Source organism: Equus przewalskii, chromosome 4 (assembly GCF_037783145.1).
Source record: "Equus przewalskii isolate Varuska chromosome 4, EquPr2, whole genome shotgun sequence".
Taxonomy (NCBI): domain Eukaryota; kingdom Metazoa; phylum Chordata; class Mammalia; order Perissodactyla; family Equidae; genus Equus; species Equus przewalskii.
In genome coordinates, this window is record NC_091834.1 from 100,375,503 (window position 1) to 100,386,781 (window position 11,279).

The 11,279-nt window shown below is 44.8% G+C and overlaps 1 long non-coding RNA gene across 1 annotated transcript; it reads left to right on the forward strand.

Moving 5' to 3' along the window:
- Positions 1 to 928: 928 nt before the first annotated feature.
- LOC139083133 (uncharacterized) lies at positions 929 to 2,576 on the forward strand. The gene is made up of 3 exons (XR_011539704.1): positions 929 to 999; positions 1,437 to 1,692; positions 2,169 to 2,576. It is a non-coding gene; the product is annotated as an uncharacterized lncRNA (long non-coding RNA).
- The last annotated feature ends 8,703 nt before the right edge of the window (positions 2,577 to 11,279 follow it).

Consider the following 11,279-nt stretch of genomic DNA (forward strand, 5'->3'; position numbering starts at 1 on the left):
ACACTTGTAATTATTCAACCTTTCTCACCTTTCCCCTCTCCCTGGGCACGGGGGCGGGGGGCCTGCCTCCGCTGTAAAGCACGCTCGGAACCAGCTGGGGAGGACACGGGCCTTCCCTTCTCTCTGCAGCTTCACAGCACCTTCAAAGGAAACTGCGATCTAATAGCATGTGGCTTTGCAAACATAACATTTCTGGAGCTCACACACTCTGAGGGATTCAAGATGACAGATGTGACCCACATGATCTATGACAGATACAGCCCCTGGAAAATGTCAGTGTTAATATTTAATATTATTTGAATAACTGCCCTATTTGTCTCACTTAGCGTGGCAGGCACCAGTGGGTGGCTGGCTGCGTGTCTCCCTGGGTGTTTGGCAGGAATGTAGCTTGTAGAAAATGCTCAATCAGCGAGATGTTCAATAATTCAGAGGTGAGCTTCAGACTTGCTTTGAGAAATTATGTGAAACTTGTTCAACATGACTTAGGGAGACCCCAGAGAACTGGGTTCACGGAATCCACTTCATCCGAAAGGAGTTACACGTGCTGTAGAAATGTGCCTATGGGATTTGGAGGCTGTTGATGACAACTGCTAAGAGAAGGTATAAAATTTAGGAAAACAGTAAATAAAGATTTTATTAAAATATGGCAATCACTTCTCATTCCAGACCTCAAGGGCAGGAGCAGAGAAAACCTTTATTCTTCTGTGCCTCCTCCCACCCTCCCCTCTCTGTCTCTTGTGCAGAACCCAGGGCCTGTAGTAGAACCTCAATAACCATCTGAAATAGTGCTCAACTCTTAAATCTTGAGACCCACCTATCCCTCTTGAAATCCTTTCCGAGATTCAACTGCATGGAGGGTGCAGCCGCCTTCCAGGGGCTTCCCATTTAAATGGTTCTTTAAAGAACTTAGAACCGTTGCAGTTGCCCTGGGAACAACCTCCTAGGAAAGTGCTTGGTTTGTTGATGGGGAGAGCGAGGGAGCACCTGTGGGAGTTCAAGGTGACTGGACCAAACGAGAATTGAGCCAGATCCCCACCTTGGGGTCACCTGCCCTGAGCACCCCCCCAGAGGCACAAGGCCATGAGAGGCTGATGGCAGAGCCCGGTAGAGACCATGAAAGTGATCCTCAGCCATCGGAAGGGCATCAACACTCAGGAGGCATTGCTGTGTTTTACAATGGCTTCCCCACCCTGTATCACTCTGGACATAACCAGGGCCAGGACCAGGGTGAGGCAAGCAAACCCTAGGACCTAGGGCACCAACCCTGGGGAGGCGCCGGCTCTCAGGGTCATGCAAGCCCAAGGTGGTGCCTGAGGGCCAGGGCCGCCTCGGAGTGTATGTCCTGAGTACCTTGCCTGCCTCACCCAGGTCCTGGCCCTGGGTATAGCCACTCCTTTCTTCAGTCCCTCCATCTCCTTCTGGTAATGTCATTTCAGAGCTGTGAGAAAGTCAAGCACATGTCCCAGGATGCACTTTCTTCCAGGAGGCCACTGATCAGCAGTCCAACTGCAATATCTTGCCTGTTCAGAGAGCACACAATGAGAGTTTCTTCAACCCAACTCAAGAATCGCTTTTTGAATGTTTCCTTAGTTGAAGGCATTTTCCCAGCCTGCTGGAGGATGCCAAAATAAATGAGCAGAGGGCTCCTCTCCCCAACCCAGAGCTCATGTTTAGGAACGAAGGCTGATGGAGGTAAGGACTCGGTGGGGTGCGTGGTGGGGGCTGCATACAGGGAGCGCCCACCATCCAAGATCTGAGCTCTGTGCCAGGTGCAGGCGGCCGGCACCCAGTCTCTCGTTTCTGATCCTGCCAGCCACAGCGAAGTGCTGCATGCAAGTCATTTAACTGCTTCATGAGCCTCCACACCCTCCTTGGAAAGCAGAAATAACAGCACTGCCCTAGCGGAGTGTGGATTAATCTGGGTTCTCCCAAGAAACACAACCAATGGGAAAAATATATATAAAGAGACATATTATAAGGAACTGGCTCACATAGTAATGGGGGCCGACTCGCCCCAAGATCTGCAATTGGCAGGCTGGAGACCCACAAAAGCCGCTTTTGTGGAGTTCCAGTCCAAGTCTGAGTTAGAGGAGGAAGGCTGATGTCCCAGCTCCAAGACAGGCAGAGAGAGAGAATCCTCGTTCACTCAGCCTTTTTATTCTTTCCAGGCCTTCAACTGATTGGATAAGGCCCACCCACACTGGGGAGGGCCATCTGCTTTTCTCAGTCTACGGATTCAAATGTTCATCTCATCCAGAAACACCCTCATGCACGCACCGAGAGTAATGTTTAACCAGATATTCAGGCACCTGTGACCAGTCAAGCTGACCACGAAATTAACCATCAGAGAGAGGCTGAGAGGATCGAAGGCTGTGATATATAAAGTTGTTCAAAGCCAATCAAATCCCACTAGTCCTGGGAGCCCTCAGTGAGCCTGTGCTGGGGGGCCTTTCCACAGTGAAGGCCCCCTCCATACCCTCTGCAGAGCTGGGCTGGTGGAAACAGAAAATAGTTAAAGTTTGTCCTATTTCAAGTTTTTTTCCTGAAGATTTCTATAAAAGCTTTGGTTATGCTAACGTTCTCTATTCTGGAATATAGGCCAAGGTACTATCTCATTTAAGCACAAACTTATCTATTTAATTATTTCAGTTTTAATATATTAGTATGATGATGTTCCCCAAAGAGTTCATTACTTCCAGATTGTTCTGACATCTATGTAGATTTGGAAATTTCTGGAAAAATCACTTTCTTTCACAGGCATGTGGCCCCCTTTGGCAGAGAAGGGGTCCTGGGCTCTGCAGGCTCCCCACCTACCTGTCTTAAGAGAGCTGAGAACAGGCCTCAAGTTGTCCTGCTGCTCAAAGCCGCTGGCCGCGCTGGTTTCCACTGGAACAGGAGCATGGTCAGTCACTGGAACAGGAGTGTGGCCTATCCCCAGAAGCTGCAGCCCAAGCATCGTAACTTCCACCAGAGTCTGAAGACAGATCAGCAGGTCTTGGGCTGCCTTGTGAGTTTTTGGACAGGCAGGGTGTGATCCTTTGGGGAAGGGACACCCACTTTTCTTGGGCAGAGACTGAAGGACACTTGGGTTGAGCTGAATTTCAGTCACTTTGAGAATAATCCGCATGCATCAAAAGAATCACGCATTTAATTTAGACTTTACTTAAATGATATTAAGGTGGTAGACAAGAAAATTGAAAACATAGCCAGGTAAGTTTGTTTCGTTTCTTTTCTGATCATTTGATTAATTTTAACTTTGGTTTATCTGCAGAATGCACCTCCATGCACTTTAGGAAGGGGTTTTTAAAACACAACATCTTAAAAACAAAACCGTTAACTGATGATGAGTTTCCTTTCTAAACGCGTGTTCGTCCCCATTTTACATCTCCGTGATATGCATTTCCATTCACGCAGTTATATTGTTAGACATTTTTCACTTAAATGAATCTGTGGGTGCACGTACGCGACAGTAGAGTCAATTTCCGTGTGTGACATTTGAAGTGTTTGTGTGAACAGAAGTAAAATTACAGTGCCATCTTCAGGAAACTAAAAGTCTTTCTTTATAAAGCACTACATGTGTAGCTCCCAGGAACCTAAAAATGTTCCTGGCTTTGAAGATAAATCTCCCCTTTATGTTACAGGAAGAGTAGGTGAGGTGAAAGGTGAGCCGGGGCAGCTCTTGGCGGTGAAATGTAATAAAATCTTCCAGATAACCACGGAGACAGCGAGGAGTTAGTGCTCCTGGAACCAGAGGGTGTGACTTCCTTGTTTTATAGCTGTGTCTTTTATTACAGATGGCTAGAGGAGAGGAAAAGCTTCAGGAATCAAAGTCGCCTATGTGGCAAGTAAGATGCCTCTGTTTTCCTTAACCTTGCATGGACCCATCAAGCTGGCAGCAAAGCTCCATAATCAGGAATGTAAACAAAGCTTTATACACAAAGATGAGATTTAAAGTGTATTTTATAAGAGAAAAAAAGACATCTTAAAAGTCTAATATTACGAGAAGTATTAACTAAATTATACCATACCCTAGATGGAAGCTCACTCCAGGATCCGAAGCTTCAGTGATGGAGGGGAGGAGCAGGTTTTGGGGGACGGGAGGAGCTGCTCATCAAGAGCTCTGTGTTAGACGTGCTGTGGCGGAGACGCCTGTAAGATGTCAAACAAGTGGTTGGTTATGCAAATTGGGAGCACACAGCTGGAGTTCTGTGCTTCTTGTATATAGCATTATTGTATATGTAATCATATTGGTATGATTATGTCTATATACAAAATCATTGAAATCATACATATTCATCCGGATAGAAGTAATATCTATATGGTAAATCTCTATGGAGTGATGAAAGATAGCTAGAGAAGAGGGTCCGAGACTAAGCCCGGAAATGGCCGTACATTTGGGGATCTGATAGACAAAGTATAGGTGCTGTGGACTGAATGCGTTCAGACTTTTAGATAGAGGCCGTATGAGATAATAAAAAATATCTATGTTGGTCTCTGCCCCCAGTTTCTGACACAGAGCTCCTAAAGCCCTTGGAATTTCCTGGATGACAGGAGTGTCTTTTGTTCTAATGAGGCAACTCTTGGTGGGCTCCTGAATAGGGGCTGGTCACCCGAAGAATCAAGCCATGATTAGAAGCTTGGAATTTTCAGGCCTCATGCACCCACACACACACACCGCCCCCCCCACACACACACACACACACACCCCAACCTCCAGGAAGGGGAGAGAGGCTAGAGATTGAGTAATGATCCATCACGCCTACATGATGAAGCTTCCATAAAAATCCCTAAAGTACAGTGTTTGGAGAGCTTCCAGCTTGGTGAATGCATCTGTATGCCGGGAGGGCGGTGCCCCCAAATCCACGGGGACAGGAGATCCTGGGCTCAGGACCCTCCCAGATATCACCCTGTGTATCTCCTCATCTGGCTGTTCATCTGTATCCTTTATCACATCCTTTATTATATAATAAATAGGTAAACGTACATACATGTTTCCTTGAGTTCTGTGAGCTATTCTAGCAGACAATCAAACCTGAAGAGGGGGTCGTGGGAACCTCCACTTTGTAGCTAAGTCAGACAGAAGTTGTGGGTAACCTGGAACCTACTGCAATTGGCACCCAAAGTGGGGGCAGTCTCGTGGGACTGAGCCCTTAACCTGTGGGGTCTGCCCTAACTCCATGCAATTAGTGTCAGAATTGCTTCATGTGGAAAACCCACACATCTAGTGTCAAAAGTGTTGCGAGTGTGAGAGTAAAGGAAACTCAGTGTGTTTTTCCCTGACAGGCCTCTATTTCCTTCAGCTCTTGCTGGCTCTGGAGGTCCAAGAGCAGCAAGGGGGCCATTCATTTATCTCCAGGGTCAACAGTAGAGAGGAACGTAGGGAAATTGGAGGGCTCTTTGTTGGAAACTATTTTAATTTATTCTGCAGCATTAAATCAAGATTTGGAAACTATTAGTTATAGATTTCCCTCTTTAACTCTATCCTTGAATTAGGAAGACCTCACAATCCTGATAAATGAAAAAGCCTTTCTTTTGAAAAAAAAGTTACATTCCCCTTATGAAAATACCCAAAAATATTTCCTCAATTCAAGTGAAATAAGAGGCTGGAAATAAGTAGAAGATCAATCTGATTAATTAAAAGAAACAACATAAAACAAGGCACTGAGTGCCGCTAAAACAAGCCTATTGTTTTTGTCTGATCCTTAATGAATCAAGACAGATTGGGAAGAAAAAAGACGTATTTCAGTTGGTAAAGCCCTATTGTTTCTGGAAGCAGTTTTCTTCAAATCCCACTGGTCTTTCCTTTTGAATCCTAAAGGCCTTTGTGGTGTGTCCCATTTATAAAGGAACTGGCCATCATATGCAGGCTTGCAGAAGGCTTCAATGACACTTCTAGCCCATAAGTAGTCGCGTCAGCCCGGCTCCCAGCTCTTCTCTCAAGAGCTGGCCTTTTCCAGGTGGCAGCACCGAGGAGCTGGATTCATGTCCATATGTCTGAAATTATAACTTCAAAAGCATCAAGCCCAATTCACACTGATATAAAATTCAGATCACCTTCCCAGCCTGGGGATTGTAGGGCCACAACGGGATGAGCACCCGTGGGTCCGAGCAGTTCTAATGGGCTGGAGACATGGGCAATGGCCTCTGAGGGGAGGGACCAGGGAGCGGCTCTTTCTGAAGCTGTCGGGTCTCTGCTTCCGAACACTGCTTCCTTTAAGGAACACTGCTTCCATTAAGACATCTTCTGGCTCCCTCTTTTACTGTAGACTGGAGTGTTTGAGGCTTATTGATCCATTACAGCATTTGGTGTAAGCTCTGGAGAGGAGCCAGTAATGGATTAACCCTCTCTGCTGCCAAAACCCAAAGTGCTCCCGCGAGGCAGGTGCAATGAAAGGGGAAATGGAGCAGACACCACCTCCTCTCCCTTTTCCCCAAGCATCTCTCTGAGCTGCAGACAGAGCCTGCAGGCACAGAAACTACCACTTGGTCTCATTGCAATATGAACCCTTTTTTTTGTGGTCTGGTCCTCAGTGTGGATAAAGAAGAAGAACACAAGGAATTGTCCTATAGGGTCAACTTTATCCTAGACAAAATGGGACACAGGGCCACATTGCTTTCCTCTGCAGGGTGCACGTGTTTGGGAACACTACAGTCAGGAGGAAATACATATATATAAGATAAATAGTTCACAGTCCCATTTCAGGAGGGAGCCCTGAAAGATAAAGACGTTGTGATAAGGTTTATTGTTTATTTGTTTTTGTTTTTGAAAGATGCTCATAGCTGTTAAGTAATAAAACGGGGAACAAATCTTCCCCTTCTCTCCTTTTTATAAAGAAAAAATCATGTGGAATTGGGGTGTCTCACTTTTTCCTCCTTTTTCATATATATGATTTGTAATTTCAATGTATTCGACATACTTTGCATCATTAAACATTAAAAGTACAAAGTCAAAGAATTAAGACTAAGTTTATCACATATTCAAAGGTGGAAGCAGAAACAATTGACATAATTGTGTAAATATAAGCAAACAACGTAAATATAAGCCAGTGACTGAGGAGTAAAAGACAGGAATACAACCAGAAAGGCAGAGGATGAAATACTAACACAAATCTAAAGGGTATTTGGCTGAAAAGTGTGAGCACCACTCTTTTCTGCAATAAACTCAGTCTCTATATCCTCTGCATGTATGTGCATCTCTATCTCTGTTTGTCTATCTATGTATATCTATGTATATCTGTTTGTCCATCCATCCGTCTATCACCTTCCAATCCAGCTGGGAGTTGGGAATCAGAAGAGTAGCTTTATGGGCTGGCCCGGTTTGGCAGCGGTTAAGTTTGCATGTTCCGCTTCTCCCCGGCCCAGGGTTCGCCAGTTCAGATCCAGGGTGCAGACATGGCACCGCTTGGCAAAAGTGATGCTGTGGTAGGCGTCCCACGAATAAAGTAGAGGAAGACAGGCATGGATGTTAGCTCAGGGCCAGTCTTCCTCAGCAAAAAGAGGAGGATTGGCAGTAGTTAGCTCAGGGCTAATCTTCCTCAAAAGAAAAAAAGAAGAAGAGTAGCTTTAGGTGAAACTGTAAAGTCTTATCAACCCCTCCGCTCACAACATTCCACAGTTCGCACCTTCTGGAACACCATCCCTTTTCACTGAGCCATGTTCCCATCCACCTTGGGCAGCCCATTGTCTGCGACCAGCCTCCCTGCCTCTACAGCCTCTTGCTCCGTTGCCCACATTCCCAGTGGTTGTTCTGCTCACCCTGTCTCACCCGCTTTGACTCTTGTTTCTTCCAACAGTCACCTCTGTAATTTCAAATACCACCGTAAATCCACCATTTCTTCATCAGTGCGACCTTGCACATCAGTTTCCTCATCTCTAAAATGGAGTTAATATTGGTACCTACTTCAAAGGTTCGTTGTTAATCAATTTATTGTGAAGAAGTTAACACATGAAAAGTACTTAGAACAATGTGGACACGTGGTAAGCATTCAGCAGCTGGTAGCTCACATTGCTATCACAGACAATAATTCCTCACCCCTCACTTTGTGAAATGAAGCACTAGTGTGCCCACAATTTCTCAAACTTTCCTCTCCATCCTCCAACCTCCCAATCTCTGGGAGCTTGGTTTTTATTTTTATATTATCAACACTTACAGTCTTTATAGTAAACATTGATGAGACTCTCATGATGTGTCTGTAGATTGATTCCAGAATTGAAAACCAATAAACATCATTTACACCACAGCTATGTAAATATTATGACTGCAAAATCAAGTGATGTGCAACGATGATCACACTTCCTGCTATACTCCAACTACCCCTATGCTACACAAAGGAGAATGCGCCCGGCATCAAGTCCAAATACATCCTCCTTTTGCATATGCTGGGAGATAATTCTGGTCTCTCCACCAGAAACACCATCTGAGCAAAGGGCACCAACAGCTTTGTTTGAGGATGTTTGCATAACAGCCAGCCTTGGAATCTGGAGATAGCATCTCCTTCCAGGGCAGAGGGTAGGTTTGTTCATAAAGACAGTGATTTCCTCCCCTCTATTTAGGGATGTCTCTCCCCAGAGACATTCTAGAGCAATAAAGCTAGACACTTCTCCCTTCTTTCCTCTGAGATATTCCAGGGTCATAAAGCTAATGTCTCTCTCCTTGTCATCAAACTGATAAAGGGCAGGTTTGATGGCAATTCCTGTGGAAGATCAGAATCTCCCTATCTCCATGCTCCTCAGCTGTGCACACATCCATTGTATGTACAACATCCACCTGAGCCTGCTCCACATTGTCCCCATGAAACCTGGGGCGGGGGGCAAAGGGAACCAATACGACCACGCTGTGCTGTGGTAATGAGCTAACTAAATCCGTTTGGGCTCATTGCCTCCTTACCAGCTGCATCTCTGGAAGTATGGCAAATCAGGCACCTTCGCAGATGCGGTGGTCACTGCGCTTAAGGGTTGATTGACTGCTTGATAGTTCACTCCACCTGTTCCAAATCGTGCCATGGTTTGGTTTTCTTTTTATCTGATTTACGCCTCTCTTGGATAATTTGTTGTAGTTGTTTCCTGGAATTACTAACTTTTTTCCTCATTTTGTGGCTTGATCATATTCTTAAGTTTTTCCAAGCTAACAATCATACATTTGTTCTATCACATTCCCCCGCCCCCCACTTCTTTCTAGAAGAGCATCTTCCTGTGGTCTCCATGCTCCTCTTCTGATATGGACTAGCTGTTCTCTAGACCTCCCATGTAGCTGTCGACTTGGAAATGTTCTTCACCGCTCTTCTAGATTGAATGTACTATTTCCTAAAACCCGTACTCTTTACTGTTTTATGCTCTCATTTTGCTGGACTACACCCACCAGTAACTTCCTAAGAAAAGGTGCTTGGTGCTTGAAAAGTCAATATTTTGAGGTTTTGATTATTTGAAAAGATTTTTATTCTTCTCTTGCCTTTGATGATTTAGATAGGTATGGAATTGAAATTATTTCCCTTCAGAAATTTGACGGCCTTGTTTCATTATCTTATTGAATCTATGGCTGTTGATGAGATGTTAAATGCCAGTATGATTCCTGTTTATTTGTGGGTAATTTTTGTTTTCTCCCTGAAAACCTGTGGTCTCTTTCTTTATACTTAATGCCCTGAGTATCTAGATGAGAGTTTTCACACTCACTTTGTTGGGTCTTGCATTTGAAGACTCACATTCTTTCTTCTGTGGCAGCTTCCTGTTCGTATCAGCAATATTTTCCTATTCTCTGTTTGCTCTCTTCTCTCTGTCTGGAATTCTGTTAGTCAGGAATCCAGCTCCTGGACTGATTTTGTATAACTTTTTTCTTTCCCTCATTAAAAAACAAAAATCCCATTACCTTTTTGTTCTACATTATGAGAGAATTCCTTGAGTATATTTTCTACCCAACTGAATCATCAGGATCCTGGCAGGAAACAAATGGCACACTCGAAAGGGTGACTGAAGAAAACTTAACGAAGGGACTTTTTCCAGAGGTACAGTCGGTGTGAAAGAACCGACAGGGGACGGCGAGGCTGCCACAGCCCAGCGCCAGGGCAGAGCGCTGCCTCCCTGAGCCTGAACGGGGGAGACGACGAGGCGAGGTTCTTGGAAGCCGAGGAGCTGTAGCATGAAAGAGGGGCGCTCTGACAGGAGCTGTGGCTGTAGGAGAGAGAGAAGCCGCCATTGCCAAAACCACAGCTCAGCAGAGGAGGGAAGGAGGGATATACTATACAGTTGATTCCCATTATTCGCAGCAGTTGTGCTCTCTAAGGTTGCCATGAACACTGAATTAGAGAATATTGAACCAGTGCTCCTGGGAGAAATACAGGGCGAGGCTCCTGAGAGCCACTGGTCACATCTTTGTCAAAGTATTACTACATAACCTTGCTTTACATGTGATTCTATTTAAAGGCATCCTATTTAAGTTGTATTGTCAATTCATTAACATTGAACTCAAGAGCAGCAGTGTAACTCATGACTGAACAAAGCTTATCCAGCACACGTGTTTCCTCCTTGTGGCACATCACAGCTTCTAGTGACGAGGAACAGTAGACAGCACGTCAGCACCGTGCTTGGAGACCATTTAAACAGCAAAGCCACCAACAAACGTACAAAAATGTGAGAGCGTGGTGCTAAACAGATCATGAAAAGGACGCTTGTTTATACTATGAGAGCTTAAACAGAAGGCAGAGCGTCACCCGGTTCGACCTCCGTTGGGAACGTGTATGTCAGGTAACTCAAATTCTTTGTCACTCTGTGCCTGTCTGCAAATGAGTGTGAGGGTTCCATGAGTGTTGATTTGGGGCTACACATAAATTAGCAAGTAGGCACATCTGCATGTATAGAATCTGAGAATAATGAAGATGCCTGCCCCCGAATCACCTGCAGTGCCTTCATTGCCAAACCCAACCAGAAGTCAGAGGCAACAGAAAGTCCAAATAATGTAATTGGTAGAAGGCAGTATCCCAGGCGAATATCAGGGCAGCAAAGAGCAGAGAATGGATCCAAAGGGACAAACAGAAAAGCTAGCCCATTCTTTCTGCAGAATTTTAAATTTGGCAGTTCTATTTTTAATTTCCAGGAGATCTTCCATTCTCTAATTACTCCTTTTTTTGTGACATTTTGTACACAGATGAATATCTTCTCCAATCTCTCTGAAGATACAACTAAAGTAATTGCTGACCGTAGTGTATACATGTGCTTTTAATTCTCTTTGTTTTTCCTGTATTATCTCTATTTCTTCAGTGGTTATTCTTGTATCAATATAGGTGTTT